This window comes from Xenopus laevis, chromosome 5L, assembly GCF_017654675.1.
Source record: "Xenopus laevis strain J_2021 chromosome 5L, Xenopus_laevis_v10.1, whole genome shotgun sequence".
NCBI classification, from domain to species: domain Eukaryota; kingdom Metazoa; phylum Chordata; class Amphibia; order Anura; family Pipidae; genus Xenopus; species Xenopus laevis.
Genome location: NC_054379.1, coordinates 111,239,046 through 111,260,236, shown reverse-complemented (window position 1 = coordinate 111,260,236; position 21,191 = coordinate 111,239,046). Strand labels below are relative to the sequence as shown.

Sequence of the window (21,191 nt, the reverse complement as noted above, 5' to 3'; positions counted from 1 at the left end):
TAGTTCACCTAACAGACACCTTTATGTTTCACTTGTTTCAAAGAGATCTCTAAATTATGAGGATGCCATCGCGCATACAGTCCATTTTAGGCAAATAATTATATATGTTTTTTAATTATTATCTTTAATAATTAAACAGTACCTTGTATTCGATCCTAAGATGCATAATTTAAAATGATGTATTGTGTTTATTTGATGTTTATATGTTTTTTTGTAGCCTTAAATGGGTGGCTCACCTTTAAGTAAACTTTTAGTATGTTATATAATTATTTATTCTAAACAATTTTTTTTTTTTATAGGTTCTGAATTATTTGCATTTTTCTTCTGACTCTTTCCAGTTTTCAAATGAGGGTCACTGACCCCATCAAAATACAAATGCTCTGTAAGGCTACAACTTTTGTAATTGCTGCTTTTTATTGCTCATCTATTCTGGCTCTATCCTATTCACATCCTTGTCATATTCCTGTCTCTTATTCAATTCAATGCATTGTAATTTGGACCCTATCAACCAAATTGCTGAAATTACAATCTGGAGCACAAAAGAATACAAAGCTATAATAAAGCCACAAATAATAAAACATGAAAACCAATTGCAATTTGTCTCAGAATATCACTCTCTGCATCATACTTATCAATTTAACAATCCCTTTAGGGTATATTGTGGGTATATTGTTACCAGAAAAAAAACGTATCTGTAAACCCGAGGTCCCGAGCATTCCGGATAATGGATCTGATGTAGCTACAGTTAAAGCTCAATTTTACATCCCCTGATTTTAAGTTTTCCTGCATTTTGCAGAGTTTTTTTTGTGGCTGCATCAATATATACCAAATAATACATTTCTCTGATATTACAGTTTTCTGGATTTTACACAATTTTTTTCTGGTCCCCTGAAAAACATAAGAATTGGGTTCTAATTTAGGTTAATTTAGGAGCAACATTTGCCAAGCTAAATTACTTTGTTTCTAGTTCCCACTACCTACAGTAGACCTACAGTGCCTTCCATTCTTAAAACATAGACTGTTGAGGCCATAGAACTGATTTTTACAGACTTCTAAATCATTTTTATACTAAGGCACAAGGTCTTTCTAGAAACTCAATTTTACATCAAATGATTTTAAGTTTGCCAGCATTTTGCAAAGTTTTTTTTGGCTGCATCAATATATAACACATAATACAGCTCCCTAATATTACAGTTTGGATTTTACACAATTTTTTTCTGGTCCCCTGAAAAACATAAGAAAGGGGTTCTAATGTAGTTACATTTAGGAGCAGCATTTGCCAAGTTAAATTACTTTGTTTCTAGTTCCCAATTCGAGAGGCCCATTTAACTATTTAAAACACCATCAATCTAGTGAGCGTATCCAATTGATAATTACAGGAACTGAAAGACCTACAGTGCTTCCCATCCTTAAAACATAGAATAGTAAGCCATAGAACTGATTTTTACAGACTTCTAAATAATTTTTTATACTAAGAAACAAGGTCTTTCTCAAAACTTAAATGAGAAAGTAATGTGTCAAATTTATAAATTCATTTCAGTCTAATTACTGGAAGAAAAGGCACAATTCCTTACTGGTGGGCCATTAACATTAAAGCATACGGTAACAGCAGCATCCAATCTTCTCAGTGATATTTATTTAACACCTGACTGAGAGAAAGAACTGTGTCAACAAAGGTAAAATAAACTAATTATACCATTTCAACCAGATGGTTAAGAAAACATACTGTGCAGTGTGCTAGTTAACTGAGTTTTTAACTTAACAACAGCTTACACACACCAGATCCAATTATATCCTGCAAGCTTGAAAAATCTGTCCATCCATGTTAGTTTATTATAAAGGGCAGCTCACCTACATAGTGAGTTTCTGCAATTGACCCTCGCCAATTGTTTTTAAATAATAAAACAAAAATATCTTTATTCAATAAATACATTTAATTTTTCCCACTCTCAAATGTTTCCCAGTGGCAGATCTGAGAGCGAGGCCATTGACTTTCTAAACATTACATATCTGAGCAACATCAGAACAATGAAACAATGTGTTGCTCTTGCTGCCTAGATATGTACAAACTGATGTATCCACTGTTTCTGTCCAATTTAACTTAGTGTTTAAATCTTTCTATACAGAGAAAATGTATAGATATCATTAAAAGCAGTTGAATTACAACTACTGTATAGACCACATAACTAATGTAATTTATAGAGAGTCTAAAAGACTTGGCACAATACTGATAAGGCTATATAGAAATTCATTAGATTGGTTTGGCACAGCAGGTCCTTCATAAAACCAACTTAATTCTATGTAGCTAATTACATGGTTTATCAGTCTATAACTCACAAGAGTAAGAGTCAGTTATAACCACTTCCAATGTGGACATCCCACCTTTCCCCTTTGGTACATAGTATAATGATACAATGTGAGAACTAAATGGTCACAGGAACGATTCACAAAAGATAAATAAACAGGACCTTGCCAGCATATAGTGATTATATACCATAAGAAAGGGCTACAGCCTCAGAAGTTTAGAAACTGAACAGCTACCTTCCCATCACATCAATTACTACTAATCACTTCAACACCCATGCCTTCTTGCATCACAACCTTCTCCTTTCCACCTGTGGTCCCCAGCTAAATTCCATGGATGTGCTAATTTGAATGCAGTTTATTGGTATCCCCTCCTGCATTAGAAAAGTAGTTTTAATCTTTATTTTGCCAGCAGTCATTCTGGTGACCTGTGAAACGTGGAAAAGCAGAAATGACAAACAAGCACGAAACATGAATTTTTGCCAATGACTAGAATTTACACAGTTGGCAGTTAAAGGTTTATGCAAAGGTGGTCATACATTATAAGAATATGCCCACCTTGAGGGGCAGATCCAATACAAGTTTTGTCAATGATCACATCATAACTGCTGCTATGCCAGCAGTTGGATCGAGAACTGCATTAACAAGCAGATGTAGACCTTGATCCGATTTGAAATCAAACCTGCCAGACAGAGACCTAGGAGTTTTTCGGGCCCATATATGGACAGAGAAGCCACAGAACAGTCTGAAGGGCCTGAATCAGCACCTTAAAGGGATTCTGCCATGGGAGACATGCTTTTTACAAAATGCATCAGTCAATAGCGCTCCTCCGGCAGAATCCAGCACTGAAATCCATTTTTAAAAATAACCAATGTTTTATATTTAATTTTGAAATCTGACATGAGGCTCGATATGTTGTCAGTTTTCTAGGTGCCCGCAATTATATGACATGAGTTCTGATAAAATTCAGTCACTCTTTACTGCTGCATTGCAAGCTGGAGTTATATCAGCCCCCAGCAGAACAATGGGAAGGTAACAAGCTAAAACTGCTTACACGCCCCATATTACAACAACAAAAATTCATTTATTTGTTCAAGAACACAATTTTAAATTGTAGAATGAATTACGTGCAATGTACACAGTGTAATTTAGTAATAAAAAGTATACCATAAAAAACATGACAGAATCCTTGTAAATCTGACATGTATGGCCCCTTAAGGGCTTGATTGTAAGCTCTAATGGGCAAGGCCCTCTTTATCTCATGAACTGCTCAGTATTTGTATGTAATCTGTATGTTTGTTATGTATTTACTTTTCTATCATACAGGGCTGTGGAATATATTGGAGTACAGTACATATTAATAATAAAAACAACATGGGACTTTATAATGTTTATAATGCTTCTTCCTCCCTTTTCACTTCCTTCTACCTATTTATTTTGGTTCAACATAATTAACCATTCAAAGACCATGTACTACCCGTTTATAAGTGTCTTTCATTAAGGCATCTAAACTGACACGTTAGCTTTATTTAGCAATTTTGTGCAGTTGACATGCACACATGCTATAGATGGAAATGAAACTGTGCAGTTAGGTGAAAGGAGTTGCTAAACCACAGAAAATTCACATTTCATAGACACAACATTTAATTACTGTAATGCTACAACAAAAACTACAGAATGACTAAATGAGAAGGTGTTTTACACTTAAAACAGGCCCTTTCACTACATGTAAATAATCACACTAATATGAAGGAAACAGAGAATAAGTGATGTATTTGAGAACCTTTGACATTTAATCCTTTTCAAGCACCATAATTTCTTGTCGTTTGTGATGGACTGACAGTTCTCCCCCAAGCTGTTCACATGTTTATTAACCTGCATGGTGCAGGAAAAAACATTCCCTCTGCCACGCTGCTGGATTTCTACCACCCCTGAGGCGAGTGGCACCAGTAAGGGAAAAACACTTCTATTTTCACTCACAGGAGGAATGCTTCATGCTGCTTTCTTTCACACCTCTGTGTATCAAGAGCAACACTTCAGCTTCTTCTGCGCTTGACATGAATGCAGGTGCAAAAGCAGGAACACAGCAGTGGGTTGTTTAGGGTATAATAAAACCCCAGGAATACATTCAAAGCCAGGGAATTTTCCTAAAAGCAGTCATGGAGTGATGCCAGTAAACAAATTTCTCTCATGTCAGTGAATTCCCTTTCTGATGGTATTAAAGACGCAGTCTGTAGCAATCATGAAAAACTGCTTACCTTAGCAGAACAAGAAGATAAATTATTGTCCTAAATCACAGTAATTTGAAAGCCATTCAGGGTAAGGTGGCCAGATCAGTAGAGAATATCAGGGACACTTTTACAAAATGCGAATAGCAGGGCTGAACAGATTACTATGTAATGTAAATGCTATTAGTATGCAGTACCTGCAGCATAGCAAACTGCATTTTTGGGAAGTGTCTCTTATTGTTTAGATATAGGCGGCATGGTGGCAAAGTGATTCGCACTGATGCAATGCAGAAATGGGGTCATGAATCCAATTGCAATCCAATTGTAATTAGTGGTTTAGGAATGAATGAGTTCCAACTAATACACTTGCAAATAATTCATTATTAGCAAAACATAGCCAATTCATTTTCATCAGTCCTTATTTTGTTTGGGTTCTGCTGGTTTGGCAAGGTCATCAAACAAACATTCCCAGATTTTTCTGGGTCAAATTGGGCTGATCTGATCATTTATACCCAAGGCCAAATATTAGATTATAAAGGAAGCTAATCAAGGCATGTCAGTTTTTGTCAATTTCACTGTCCTCGTCTGACTGGATTTTCAAACCTGCCTGATATATAACCGGCTGGTGGGCCAGAGCAGGGCAGCAGCCCGCTGTATTAGGTAAGTCATTACAATGCTCGGGAATCTCCTGCATCAGTTTGGGTACCCGTGGGATACTTGTGCCCGATGTATGGGCCCGCCTGCAGTGGGTTCGCCATTCAGGGAGCAATAAGGGAAAATCTACCTTTAACAATGTAAAAATGATTGCTCTGTGACATCACTTTTGGTTTAAGTGACATCACTTCTGGCCGATGCAATGCTTAATGCAGGAACGAGTTGGGTAGGTTTCCTTTGGTTTCAGAAAGCTTAGGGTAAGCGGTACAGGATGGGCACGGGTCTTAAAAAACAGACCTGCGCAGGACTAACATTTGGCACCCCCATCGATTGGAGCTTTCATTCTCCTTTAAATATTCTGACCAATTGTCACATCACAGGTACTAGCTTTGATCAATGTAAATCTACATTGTATATGAGTAAGCCTTTAATTTTTTTGTTTGATAGTGATAGCTTTCTTTCACTGGTATAGCTAATTAAAAAGAAAAAAACGAATTGCTCTGCAGATGGAAAGCTTCATAATGTTCATTAAGCTTAATATAATAATGGAAAGGAAAACATAACAAATTAACTACATTTCCTTAAATTAGTGTATTCTAGTGGGAATGCTAAAAGTGAAGAGAGGATATGTATTTAACTGCAAAGGCACTTGGAAAGACTTGAATCTGTTTGAAGACAGAAGGCATGTGTCACTGTCCCTTCCAACTACACAAAGATTAACGGTTAGCCGTATAAACAGTTATATATTTTCAGGGGGCTTATAAATTTTTCTAAACCATCAGAAATTTTAATTGAAAAGACTCAGAGAATACCAATTACTTAAGAAAATACCAAGCAGTTAGCTGGTTTTACGAGCGGATATCTTAAATGGTACATCATAAAATCGGAATGAATAACTTAAAAATGAACAAATTGTCATAATGTATCTGTAAATTGCATGTCACAGACTGCACTTTTTAAATAGTTTCACTTTTTTGCCATGGCATAGGTTAATAATGGGTTTTATTTTCTGTTTGAAGTGCAAATTGAGGCGTTCAGTCTTTGCTCTTTAATTTGTGTTGTGCTTTTTTAGCAGTATGACCTAAAATACATTAAAGGCCTTGCCAACTTAAATAAGGCTATTGCATTAATGCATTTCCTATGCCTGCTTTCTGCCATTTCTCTAGTCCTAGCCATACCCTCAACAAGAATAGAAAAGTAGTCATTTATAATTAAAACAGCATTTTATCCACTGCTCAAAAAAATGATTGTACACAGATTCCATTATACATTTTAGAATAAGGTTTTAGTGCATGAGAGTGACCATCCCTTTAATACACAGCCTCCAGCTATGCCTGCCTTGCTGGCACAAATAAAATCTCCCCAGAGTTGTCATCTCCAAACACAACCCAGCAGAATGCAACATCCCTAGACTAAGCCAGTTGGGAAATTATATGCTCAATAAAGAATGCTATTAAGATTTGACATTTTAAGTGCATATTTGTTATTAGAAAAGGCTGCCCTATAATAAAAAAGCATTTCATCTTTACAGCTACCTTCATTTTCTACATTACAGTGGGAAAATAAGGCTGGGTACTTACAAACCTACATGCAAATTTGAATCTGAGGAAAGCATTTAAAGAGAAATTAGCACAATCCAATTTCAGGAAGAACATGGTGCTATGCCATCTGAAAGGTGGCCCCTGCCTCCCCTCTGGTCCTTCATCACTCATCTGTGTCAAACCCAGACACAACTTCAAGAACAGGGAAGTTACAACTGACATCAAGTTTGGGGGCAAGGCAAAGTGCTGATAAACTGAATCAGTGTTAAAATTCATCCATTTTCCTCAAGGCTATTGGTACTTTGATTATTAGACTGCAACTGCTTTAAAAATGCTGTGTGCAGTAGCAAAGACAGAACAGTTGAGTGTGGACTTGCAGCCCATTTGGCATGAAACACGTTAGGCTATACATGACCAAATAAATATTTTTACATTTTATAACTATTTTTGATAGTCTTCACTGTCAGCTGGTCTCCATACCTTTGGTGATTTTTCCAATTTTGTAACACTTAGACAGCAGTTTATGAGACCGTACATTATTATTCTCTATACTTTTGTACCCACACTTATTTTTGGAGCAGACTAACACACCATTCATTTTGGTTTGTTCAACACTGATTACCTACAAATTCGAGGCAACCTTAGGCACTCTCACTATTTCCTGTCGTTTTACATGTTTATCTGTATATATTCTTTGTTTCAGGCTCAAACAAGTAAAATGCATAAGTTATTTATTTTTAACTATTTTTACTGTTTTTATTATTATTTATTTATACATATTCTGCAGAATTTTAAATAAATGATACATCAGTCTCTTATCCAGTGGAGCTTAAAATCTAAGGTGCCTATCACATTCACACAATTTTATCAGGAGCCAATTAAGCTACCTGTATGCTATTGTGTGGGATGCTAAGTGCTAAGTGTGGGAGACAACCAGAGTACCCGGAAAAAATCTATATAAGTATGGGGAGAACAAACAACCTCCCTGCAGATGCAGTGCAATTGCTAGTGTCAAACCTAGGACTCCAGCACTGCAAGGCAGAAGTGCTATTTTTTCACATATTTCTTTTACTTTAAACAGTCAAGAAACCCACTATTCATTGATGTTGATTCATAAAGTAGATCAAATACTTAAATTATTTTAAATATATTTTGCCGTCTAGAAATTCTTTTGTTGAATAAACATTTCTTTCAATACCATAATGGAAGCCAATGGATCATTTACCATCAATCTTTTTGTTCTTAAACATCATGGTGATAAAAATACCAGAGAGTCCATTTGTCATAATATTAGGGAAAGAAGGAGGCAATTTCAAAGCTCCCGTGTATATTTATATTTTATATGTCCTTTGAGCTACGTCCAAGGCCATCAGCTCCAACTCTGTAAATAATATACAGAAAAGAAGTAAAAGCTTTATGGTGAGTAATGAAAAACATCTCAAGGGATTTCATCTGCTGATGTTAAAAACTGTCATCGACAGTGATTTAGCCAGTTCCCCTTTGTGGTTTATAATGTGATGGTAAAAAACATTTACAAGACAACTACAGTCTACTCTGTGCTGACACCAAATAGTTCTAGTGCAGTAAATTTAAGGCAGTGCTGTCCAACTCATTGCTTGATTCTGCCAAAAACCCCAGATTTATCAGATTATACTAAATATTTGTGGGCTGAATTATATCAAAATTATATCATACCTAACAGTCTGTGGAGTGTTTCTAAATAGATAATTACTACATAATAAACAGATTCCCAAACAAAGTAATTCCTAAGATCAAGGTTGTGCCACTGAAGACCCTAGAGGGCCACATCGCTCATAGGATTTTAGGTGCACAGCTCTGATCTAATGAATTCAATCAATATTACTTGAAAATGTAGAGATTATCTTCCATAAAATGGACAGCAAAATGTGGTTTATTCTGAATTTGACTATATGCATTTACACATATCATTTGGTGATCCCAGCCAATGTTCCCTCTAATTCCTTTTTGGCTATGTGCGCAAAAAAAATATTTTGTGCACACATTTTAAACTTGTGTGTGCAGTTTCCAAAAACTGTGTTCAGGTTTTCACACAAAATTCTTTGTGCACACCACAACTTGTTGTGTGTGCTGGCCTCAAAATTTGTGTGAGCTTATGAGCACACATTTCAGAGGAAACATTCTATGAGTCTATGTTAGTTTTCTCCAGGTACTCAGTTTTCCTCCCACTTCTGTTGAAACTGACCCTGGTGGATGTGCATGAAATAGGGAACATAGACTCTAGGATAATAATTATAATAATGTATTTCTAACAAGAGAGCAATGAGGCAATTCCCACTGGTATATTACAGTAGAACCCCCATTTTAGGTTTTTCAGGAAAAAATTATGTAAAATCCTGGAAAATGTAAAATCAGGGAAATATGTTAAATTAACCTTTTCTTCAAGTACTGAAAATATATAAGCACAGGAGTGTGTTTTACTTTGAGATACAATATTTACTGTGTTAATAAAAAGGTTTAAGCATTGCAGCGTTAATGTTACTTTACTACTATTGGGGGCATGTGCAAGTCACATACACAACCTAAAGCAATAAGTGATTGGTGCAGGACTGTAAAAGGGACAGACTAATTGGAATTGACCATTTACTGTCAGAACCATGGCAAAATATACATCTGGTTAGTATTTTAAACCTCTTTATTCCACAAATAATAACATTCATAGAGGGAAAAAAGCAGCTTTGGGTACATCAGGATAACATTTTGATGTAAAATCTGGGAAAACATTACTTAAAATCAGGAAAATGCACCCATTGGAATGCATTATAAATTGGTGGGACCACAAATAAAAAATGTAAAATGTGGGAAAACTTAAAGGAACAGTTTAGTGTAAAAAAAAACTTACCAAATAGATAGGTTGTGCTAAATAAAAAATGTTTCTAATATAGTTAGTTAGCAAAAAATGTAATCTATAAAGGCTGGAGTGACTGGATGTCTAACATAAAAACAGAATATAACTTCCTGCTTTTCAGCTCTCTAACTCTGAGTTAGTCAGCAACTTTAAGGGGGGGGCACATGGAACATAACTGTTCAGTGAGTTTGCAATTGATCTCTAGGATTCAGCTCAGATTTAAAAGCAAACAGTTATGGCCCTGGTAATCAATCAGTGGAAACCAAGAGAATCAGTGTTCTGGCTATTATGTTAGACATCCAGTCACTCCGACCTTTACAGATTACATTTCTGGCTAACTAACTAAATTAGAAATATTTTTTATATTGCACAACCTATCTATTTACCTAGTTTGTATTTTACACTGAACATTTCCTTTAAAATCAGGGTACTTAAAATTGAGGTTTCACTGTAGTTATAATATTGCTTCACTGTCCCACTACTTTGTCCTTTGACTCTTATGAGTCTTATGACCTGCAATTGTATTTCACACCCTGGAAATAAAGTTGGATAACAGATCATTTTGGATACATATTATATACATATTATTTATATTACATACTTATAGACATGGAAAGTGTGAAAATATCCACACTAACCAGTGACACATAGAAATATCTAGCTCTTCAAAAGTTTTCTGTAATTAAGTTATTGACAAGTACTTATATTATTATTTTTCTTTAGATTTTTTAATCTTAAAAGGGTGGTTCAACTTTAAGTAAATACTTATTATGTTATAGAATGGCCAATTCTAAGCAATTTTTCAATTGGTCTTCATTATTGATGTGTATTTAGAACCAACATTGAGGCAATTGCTAATTCTCTTTCTTGGGCTGGCATGCACTTTCCATAAAAACAGCACCTGCATAGAGCACCATGTGATAACAAGAACAATCTATCCTAAAACTGCTTACAGTTATATGGATCACATAGGCTATGTATAGCTTCAAAAAAAGAGGAAATTATTTAAAATTAAAATACATACATACACAAGGCTAATATGACAAATGGGATTTATGGTTTTGTCAGTCCTTCAATTACAATGTCATTATATGGAAATGCCAAACAGCCACAAAAAGGGCTATTTGTCAAAGGTTGGATTTGTCTACTTTTAGTGAGTTAACAAGCTAAAAAAAAATAAATAAAAACCCAAAAATAACTTTGAAAACTACGATTTTTCATGGAAAATACAACTTGACCCTTAATAAATCTGCCCCTAAATGTCACCTCGGTGTTCCACCACCTGAATAATAGCAAGGCAGTCATGGAACTCCTTTGTGTCTTAATATCCTTACTGGGGGGGGGACTATCGTCAAAGGCCCGGTGAGTATTGGCTCTTAAGGGGGGCCCGGCGAAGTGCCAAACTTACTTGTATTAGCAGGGCCCGCCTTCTGTGCACAGAGACACCCGCACTGCAGCAGCACATAAGGCCAGGAGCTTTTACTTGCTCCCACTGGCTAAACATCGAGTAGCCAAACCCGCCCTTAACCCTGATTGGCTTAGCCCAACCCCTGACCCTCATTAGCTCAGTCTTCCTCCAACTGATTGGCCCAGCATGCCCCCAATCTGGATTGGCATCGCCCACCCCAACTCTCATTGGCCCAGCCTTCCTCCAACTGATTGGTCCAGCCTGCCCCCAACCTGGATTGGCCCCACCCACATCCAACTTTCATCAGTGCAGCCTGCCTCCAACCTGGATTGGCCCCCATAGGGAATCTGTAAGAGAGTGGTCTGATGGAGGAGAAAAAGTTTTGGGCAGAAGTTACAGTGTTTTTCCCTTAAAACTTTAATAAAGTGCAACATTAATATCAACACATATATTTAAACACGCATAATGGAAAATTTATTGGACATAATAAAAAAAATTAACCGAAGGCAAGTGATTCCTCTCATTATCAAGGAATTGCATAGTCCCTTGTAGTGTTAGTGTTGTGCCAATATGGTTCAGCATGATGCATGTCTACTGCCAATTTAGTGCCAATAGACTATCAATATATTGCATTTATAATACCAATATAGTGCCAGTGAGAACGGTGTAATGCACGTGTATCTGTGTAGTGCCATTCAATGCCAGTGTGGTGCCAATATGATGCCATGCAGTGCCTTTGTAATACAAATGTAGTGTTTATGTAATACTACAGCAAAAATCTCAGAAAAAATGCTTTATAAGAGAGTGGTGAGCCCTGCTTTTAAAAAAATTTAAAAATCCCCCCTGTGTCCAGTGACAAGCTTGGGCAATTTAAGTTTCACTATAGATCGCTACATAAAAACAGTGTTGCACAATATATTGACACTTTAGAAATAATGACAATAATAATTACATGATAACATCATGGTGCATGCAGAGAACCTTTAAAACAGATTTTATCTTTATTTATTTCATTAAAACATGCAACAGTAAAATTTCCACCTTTTAAAAAAAGATTTACCCGTGGGCTGGTGAGCAGTGATAAAAGAGGGAGTGTTAAGGTGTATAAGGGGTTGGGTCGTGCTGGTAAGGCGGTGAGGTTATAATGCAAATGGGAAAGGTCATGGCAAAATGGGGTGGAGCGCTGACACTAAGATGGTAAAATACTGGCTGGCTGGCAACCCTATACAGCAGCTTCCGCCCCATTTGAGATACACACATATATACAAATGTATATATATATATATATATATATATATATATATATATATATATATATATATATATATATATATATATATATATATATATATATATATATATATATAAACACTGTTATTCGTAAGCAATTCAAAAAAAAAGGAGAGCTACCGAAGCAGTTTATTGCCAATAGATTAGCCACAATATTGCAAGCTATAACACTATATTTATTCAGAAGAATACTTTACCATACCTGAGTAAACAGCTCTAAAAGCTCTGTGTTTGTTTAGGATAGCAAATGCCATATTAGCTTGGTAATACATCACTTCCTGCCTGAGTCTCCCTGCTCACTCATAGCTCTGGGCTCAGATTACAGCAGGGAGGGGAGGAGGGAGGGGGGAAAAGGGGGGGTGAGGGAGAGAAGAGCAAACCGAGCATGCTCAAGCCCTAGCCCTGGAGGTTTAAGCTGAAAACAGGTCTGATACAGAAGCCCATGTGTCCACAATAGAAGGAAAGAAACACTGTGTTTCTTTTGACAGAGGACTCAGAGCAGCATTACTTTGAGGGTTTACTGGTATTTTTATATAGACCTTTCTGATAAAGCTTACTTAATTTAAGCCTTTCCTTCTCCTTTAAGGCAGCAAATGCATTTTAACCCCCAGTCCCTGCTTCAGACATCACCACAGTTTTGGGACCACTACACAAAGACATAACACTGTATCAGTGTGTTTCTTTTATGAAAAACATGTTTATTTTGCTTTGAATTTTACTCTTTAGATAAGTCAGTGATATTGTTTTTCATTCAAGGAATGTATAGACCAAATTATCTAAAGTGAATGTCTTCACTAAAACAAACTAACCAAGCTACGCTGATATACAGTGTCCCTCAACAGATAAAGCAGAGCGGTCTTGATTTTAGTGTGCATTTGCAAAAGGCTGATTACAAATGTTTTATCTCAAATTAAAGCCCCTGGCAGGAAAGTATGGTCTGTAAATGACAAAAGATACCCTGCTGCCTAGCCCTCTAATTGTGTCTCCATACGGCGCATGTACAATTGGGATGTGGAGCTGATCTATGCATCCGCTCCCTCTGGCTTCCCACTGGGGAGAGACGCGAGCAGAGGATTAAACAGCATGTGCTTTTTTTTTTTATTATTTCTACTGTCTCATCATAACATGAGAGAATATGGTGTAACTGTAGACTTATCAGCTTTAACATAACAGCAATCAGTGGCAAAAACAGCTAATCTCTAGCTTTAGCCAAACAAAACTGCACTATCCATTCACACATACTGTACAGCCTTGGTTTCCCACCCAATATTTTTAATCTTCTGTTCTGCAACGACACCTGTCTAACTGACCTTTCTTGAGACTCGGGAAATGGCTGCCTTGGCCGAAAGCCAGCCCTGTTCAGAACAGCTCCCAGCCACTGGACGGCAAAGGATGCCGGGATCTTACAGTGCAAAACAGATGAAAAGCCTCAAGTGAAAGCTGTAACTCTTAAGTTCTGACAGGTGCCCACATTGAAGTTTGTAAGATTCACTAACTTTAGTGGTACTGGCATGGCATCCATTATCCGGAAACCTGTTATCCAGAAACTTCTGAATTATGGCAAGGTCATTAGTGATGTGCGGGTCAAGTTTTTCTCGACCTGCACCCAACCCGAGCTTGCCCGACTCTGCTTCCTCCATTTATAGGCCTGCGCCAACCAGCCCCACTGATGATGTCAAAAAAGGGGAGGGGGACCGCATGCCTATAAAATCGGAAGCAGGAAGCCGGCAGTGTAAGGTCGCGGGTGTGGAGAGCAGGCAGAAGAGCTCAACCTAAACCCGCCGCGCAAATGGAGTGCTGAGGTCGGCCCAAATCAGCCAGACCCCTAGGTAAACCTGCAGGTATCAGACCCGCCCGCACATCACAAAAAGCCATATTTGATCAATTCCATTTTAATCAAATAATTTAATTTTTTAGAAATTATTTCCTTCTTCTCTGTATTAAAAAAAACAGTACAGGTATGGGACTTGTTATCCATAGTGCTTGGCACCTGGGGTTTTCTGGATAACAGATCTTTCCATAGTTTGAATCTTCATACCTTAAATCTACTAGAAAATCCTGTAAACATTAAATAAACCCAATAGGCTGGTTTTGATTCCAATAAGGATTAATTATATCTTAGTTTGGATCAAGTACAAGGTATTGTTTTATTATTACAGAGGAAACGAAAATCATTTTTAAAAATTTGGATTATGTGGATACAATGGAGACAGTCTTTCTGTAATTCAGAGCTTTATAGAGAACAGTTTTCCGGATAAAAGATCCCATACCTGTACCTTCTACTTGATCCTAACTAAGATAAAATTATTCCTTATTGGCGACAAAATAATCCTATTAGGTTTCGTCCATTTGATGCATGGAGAGCCAAATTACGGAAAAAAAAACCTTATCTTGAAAAGCCCAGGTACCGAGCATGCTGGATAACAGGTCCCTTACCTGTATAACAAACACAATACCCTGGGAATGTGAGAAACGTTTCAGCTCTGCGGAATATGTTGGCGCTTTATAAATACATTATCATAAAAATAAGCTTTTATCCCCTTGTGCCACCCTGATTCTATTACTGCTCCCAGCCAGCGCTGCAAATGATTCACGTATTAAGAAACAATTTATAACATCATGATGATACTTGCAATATTTTATTTTTAAATGCCCTTAGAACTGTATATGAACATCTTGCTCTGCCGTATCCTATCACCTGATTATACAGACAGAGCGTTTTTTTTCCAAGGGGCTGAAATCATTTATCATGACCCTGTAACTCCAGCCAAGGTATAATGAGGTATAATGAGATCAGTATGCGCTACAGCACTGGTCTGCCCATGTAACACTTGTACTCCCAAGCACTGAGACATCCGTCTTTCTGCTCCACCTATTTTGACACATTTCTTTAGCCTTGCTCTATCATGTTCAAGGCAAAACTCTTTAAGAAAAGAATCAAGGAAAGAATGGGAGAAATTAGGACACGCCTCTCAAACGCCAACACAAAAGGGGGTCTACTGGACCAGAGTATGGGGATACAAATACAAGACATGGACAGACAAAAACATTTTATTACAACTGATGCACATAATTACAACTGCATATTGGTATGAGACAATAGGGGAGGGTCCGACTCGCAGGAGCTAACAATCTCAAACAGTCTAATACCTTTCCTCCTACTTAGGGGGAAATTTATTATGTGGGGTAAAAAACTGCAGAATAATTTGTCACACATAGTTGTGTAAAAAACTGTGTAATTATTTTACCCAATTTTTCTTAGAGCAACTTCTGCCAGAACTTACTTACAAAGGTCTGGAGCAATGTAAATTAGTGTTCACATGGATTATTTTACACAGCTTTTTACACCATTTTTCCGACGAATTTCGTTTTACACAGCATAATAAATAGGCCCCTTAGTCTGCACCACACAGCCCTGACTTTGGCAAAAAAAATGGCATCAAACCTATTCAGCACAGGAGGGTTCTTTATTGCACCACAAACCCTTTTCAGCAAAAAGCATTGTGGCACAATTATTTCCCCCCTTTGTCCCAAAAGCAGCTTCTTATTGTGATAACTTGTATAATGCGCCACACACAAAAGGAAATATTGACTGTTAGGATGCACAATATATTTTTTTAGGTTAGAACATAGAAAACTGACCACAAACCATAAGTAATAGATTCACACCATCACTAAGGTTCAGCCAATTAATGACATCAGTCAAACATTTATTGAAGTTCTGGGTGGGAGCCAGCGGTTATAAACGAAGGCCAGCAGCTTCCCATGCAAATGGGGACTATGAGATAAAGTGATAGTAATTAAGCTCGATTAGCCATAAATGGCATTATCCCAATCAATACCAAATGGAGGATAAGCCAATATGTGCTACATTTAAAGATCTATCATATACTGATAGATTAGAACTGCGATATTTTATCTTTCCTGTTGGATGTGCTGAACAATGTCTGCTGTTCGTTGAATGCAAGTACGTCCCTTCTAGTGTTTGGTGAAGCTTTATCATATATTGGTTTATTGCATAAAACACACTGGGTGAGCTTTAATATACTGATGTAATATAAGCTTTCCATTAAAGGGGTTGTTCACCTTTAAATTAACTTTTATTATGATGTAGAGTGTGAAATTCTGAGACAATTTGCAGTTGGTTTTCATTTTTAATTATTTGTAGTTTTTGAGTTATTTAGCTTTTAATTCATCAGCTCTGCGGTTTGCAATTTCGGCTGGTTGCTAGGGCTCACATTTTCATCACAGCCATGCACCACTTTGAATGAGATACTGGAATATGAATAAGAGAGGGCCTGAATAGAAAGACGAGTAATAAAAACTAGCAATAACAATACATTTGTAGCCTTACAGAGCATTTGTTTTCAGACGGGTTAAGTGATCCCCATGGGAAAGCTGAAGAAAATATTAAGGCCAATTGAAAAGTTGCTTAGAATTACTCATTCTGTAGCATACTAAACATTGACTTAAATGTGAACCACCCCTTTAACTTCCCGTCTTTAACAACAGCTTATCATTTTCTGATTTTTTCATAAATAAATAATTTTTTTCCACCAAAAAGTTCTACAGATTAGAGATGAGAAAAATGATAGTACATAGGGCCCTAAATATATGTCAGGCCGAAGGTATAATGATTACATAGCCAGTTAAATGGCTTTACCAAAGGCTGACGTGTATTCCCAAGTTTAGCCAACTCAGCCCAATACTTGCTCACCACCAGGCAGCCCAGTTCTACAATACATTCCTGTTCTTAGGTGCCTGCTATAAAACATTATTTTTAGCAAATAATTAAAGGGGTAGTTCTCCTTTAAGTTAATTTTTAGTATGTGGTACAATGGCCAATTCTAAGCAACTTTCCAGTTGGTCTTTATTTTTTTATATACTTTTTTTAATTATTTGTCTTTAATTTTATTTTTTATTGTTTTAATTATTTGCCTTCTTCTTCTGACTCTTTTGAATTTTCCAATGTATTGTCATTGCTACTTTTTATCAACTTTCTATTTAGTCCCTCTCCTATTCAGTCCAGTCCCTTATTCAAATCAATGCATGGTTGCTAGGGTAATTTAGACCCTAACAACCAGATTGTTGAAATAGCATACTGGAGAGCTGCTTAAACTGAAAAAACACAAATAATAGAACATGAAAACCAATTGCAAATGATCTCAGAAAATCAGAATGGTCTTGCAATGCACTGCTACACTGTATCACTTAAACCCATGAACATTGACTAAAGCAATGAAAGCCCATAGGTTGTCTGATCACAATGGAGAAAACAACACTTGTCAAAGGCACCCATGTCCACTAGTGCATTCATATCTTCCTTCGCATACAAGGAATGAGGTATCCCAGGCTTACATATAAAGCATTTTTACAAACACTGAAATATCATGTTGGTTAGTAGTGCATTTGTTAGTAAATGTAAGGTGACAGGTAGTGCTAACTGCCAAGTGGACCTGTTCTACCATGTGTTGTTGTTAACCTTGGCAATAAAGGTTGGTTTACAAATTAAACCTAACACTTAGTCAATGTCATGCCATGTGAACTCTCTTTACTACGGCCAAGTGCCACTCACCATGAATGAGTCAAACTCACTCGATGGTCTGCCTCACTCATTTACCCTCTCAGCAGTCTTGAACAAATCAATAAAGCCAGATTTCGTCGAACCGGAGCTATCATTAGCATGCCTTTTGGCCCCCCCATCTCACCATGACAGCAACCAGAGGCTTTGCATTCTTCTTATTTACAGATACAAAAATACAATCTGCAAGGAGAGGGTTGAGCTGCCAATCATTCACAGACTTGGGCTGCAAATCACAATACATCATGCTTTTCGATCCAATAGTTCCAGCAGCATTAAATCATTTCCCATACCGTGGATGCATTTGTCTGGGAGCATGCAAGACAAAAACACTATGGCTGAAGCTCTGTTATACATGCTTTTCATCTCCTCCCCCAGTGTATATTTGTATTCGTATCATTGTTGCTACATTTGATATAACTGATAAATTCTGATGGAGCATAGTAGCACAATATGATAAAGGACTATACTAGTGTAATGAGATGGTTACCCTCGCCTGCAAAGCAACAGCTCTGTGATGATATTAATCGGGGGGTTTACAATCCACAACCACTTTCAAAAATGTTATCCTGAGTAAGAAATGTACTTTGCATAGAACTGTGGAATCATGCTGGCAGAAAACACACTGTGACTATTTTGATAATGTGGTTGATTTACGACCAAAGCAAATTTATAGCTTTCTGCCATTCCTATAGTGTCAAATGAGAAATTAAAAATATCCCAGTAGTAGCAGCCTTGCATCAGAGAATGTATCCAAATGAGACTATGTATCCAAATTTTGACTACTGTCCAAAATACAAGCAATCCAATCATGTGCTTAAACTCTGTAATAAGTCATCTGCTTGCAGGGATAAATGAAAGACTCATTAGATAAAGCAAGTCTGCTGAGAGATGGGGGCTGCTCAATGCAGTCTAGTGGCCTGTAACAAGGGTTCCATATTCCGATTGGCAGCAGCACTGCTATGTATTATGAGAGTGTAACAGATCTGTGGGATCTGTGTGAAGGGAACCCTGTAACTTCCACCTGCTTGGTACAGTACTGCTCCACGTGTGTCAGCTCCTCTGTAGGCTCCCTGATACATGAAATATAAAGTAGAATATACATGCTAGGAACAGATGAGTTTGTAAATGGGAGGGGGTGTTGTTTACGCCCCTAGTAAACCAAAAAAGTGCCTTAAGGTGGCCATACATGGGCAGATTAAAGGTGCCAATATTGGTCCTTTAGACCGATTCGGCTGCTTATCTGCCCATGTGTGGGGGCTGCTGACGGGTCCTCCCGATCTATATCAGGCAGATATCGATAGATCAAGTTTGATTTTTTTGTACGATCCAGGACAGCATCGGCTACTTGATGCGGTCCTGCGACCCGTCCGAGCCCATTCATAGTATTGTAATCCGATCGTCCGGCCGCTGGGCTAAACGTTCGGATTCATCCGATATTGCCCAACCGTTAGTGGGCATGTTGGGTTAAGATCCACTCGTTTGGCGAGCTTACAGTGTATGGCAACCTTTAGTCACAAGCATGTTGCATCGCTAGGTACCATACACCAAGGATGCTCATAGAACACACTAGCAACTTTGCTCATTACAATTTGACCTCATGCAGTAATTAGAAGCCATAGTTGGCAACAAAGACGCGCGTCTACTATTCCAAAGCCACTGTCTCCAGTGTAAACTGGATGGGATCTCAACTACAGCTCCCACCGTCCCCTGTCATCGTGCACACGCTAATAGCTAGCTTTCACCAACATCAGGACCCGAGCGAACTTGCGAGCGCTGATTTAGACGTCCCCACATGTACCTGAGCTGTTGACGCAGCTGCACTCTCTATAGAGCTTCCTTTACAACGCGACGGTTCTGCGAAACTTTGAAGGTTGGTAATGAAAGATAATGATTTTAATACACTCTCCCAGCAGTCTCGGATTCCCATGTGCTGACAAGCCAACTGTATCCTCGCTTACCTGTGTCAGGATGTTGTCCTTTCCACAGTCACTGTAGCGATTAGTAGCAGCGTCTCCCGTCCCTTACTGGCAGACTCCTTTCCAAGAGCAAAAAGCACCAGCTGGAGCCGTCAGCCGCAGCTCTGCCGCGGGTCACCCAGCCACTTTCCATGACACTTTTTTTCCTCTCTCTTCCCTGCTTGCCTCTTCTTCGTCCGCTCCTACGGTTCCTCCCCCTAGGACAGCGGATTGGTTCAGTCCCAGTGACTGTCACAGACCGAGCTTTTCTGCCACTCTATCCTTGTGTAGGGGTGGAGTTAAGAAGCGGGCGGTGTGTTAACGCTGCTGCAGATCTGGAGTTGCCAGAGAATGTGCTGTCATTCTGACGATTTAGGGAAAATGTTGTTGAACCGCTTGTACTGATTCAATCACCTTAGGCACCTCCGTAGCCCGAATTTACTGGAAAGCGAAATGAGGCTTGTGCAATACATTATTTGCATGTTATGCTGTTGTGAAACAAGTCGTCGCCCTTCCGTGGCTCGGATATTGCAATTATTGCATTTTCTAATTCTGCATAATGTAAGCAGATCCAATAGATACCGCCTTTGCGCTAGAAACTTCTTCGTGTCACCAGAACTTCATGTTCAGGAACAAGCAGCACCTTCAAAACAACGTTGAAAAAATTATGTCGAATCTGCGACTGATTGCGCTGTCAGTGTTCCAATCTACGGGGGCAGATTTATCAGACTGTGAGATTAGAGTTTGCCACAGAAACAACTCACTCACTTTCAATTTGGATTTTTAGCAGCGTATTTATGAAAGGTGAACTCTAACTTTCACCCACTAACATTCTAACAATCCCATAGGAATGAGTAGAAAGTGGGTGAGTTTTTCTGTGGTAAACTCTCATCTCTCATTAGTTTCGAATTTGAAAAAACTTTGAATTTAAAAAAAAAAAGTTTTTTTTTGGCAGAATAGGTTCGTTTTCGATTGAATAGGTCAGGTGACGGTCCGCTTTCGATCGAATTAAATCGTACTAATCGAAGTAATATTGCATTTGAATCGTACGATTCGAAGTTTCTCCCACAAAAAGTCCACCAATTGACTCCAAATAGGTTCTAGGAGGCAGTGTCGGCCTGGGCTGGTGGACACCGGGAAAAACCTCGGTGGGCCCCGCCGGCCCAGATCCGCTACTTAGTGGGGCGGCGCGACCCCACTTTGTTCGGGGTCGCGGTAGAATAAAATATCTGGGCATGCGCATAAAGGTAGCGCCGCGCGCGTGTGCACAGACGTGGCACCCCGCGCATGCGCACTAGTCCCCTGAAGCCAGCGCCGGATTTCAATGTCGGGCGCCCCTA

The 21,191-nt window shown here is 38.2% G+C and overlaps 1 protein-coding gene across 2 annotated transcripts in view; it reads right to left on the bottom strand.

The window, feature by feature from the left end:
* Positions 1-20,080, bottom strand: part of il1rap.L (interleukin 1 receptor accessory protein L homeolog) — a 100,243-nt gene extending 80,163 nt beyond the window's left edge. Inside the window, exon 1 of one of the 2 annotated variants that reach the window (XM_018263595.2) lies at positions 19,855-20,080. The gene's annotated coding sequence lies outside the window, so the exon portion shown is untranslated. The remainder of the gene's footprint in view (positions 1-19,854) is intronic. The other variant, XM_041563261.1, reaches the window with a different exon arrangement.
* Between the last annotated feature and the right edge of the window lie 1,111 nt (positions 20,081-21,191).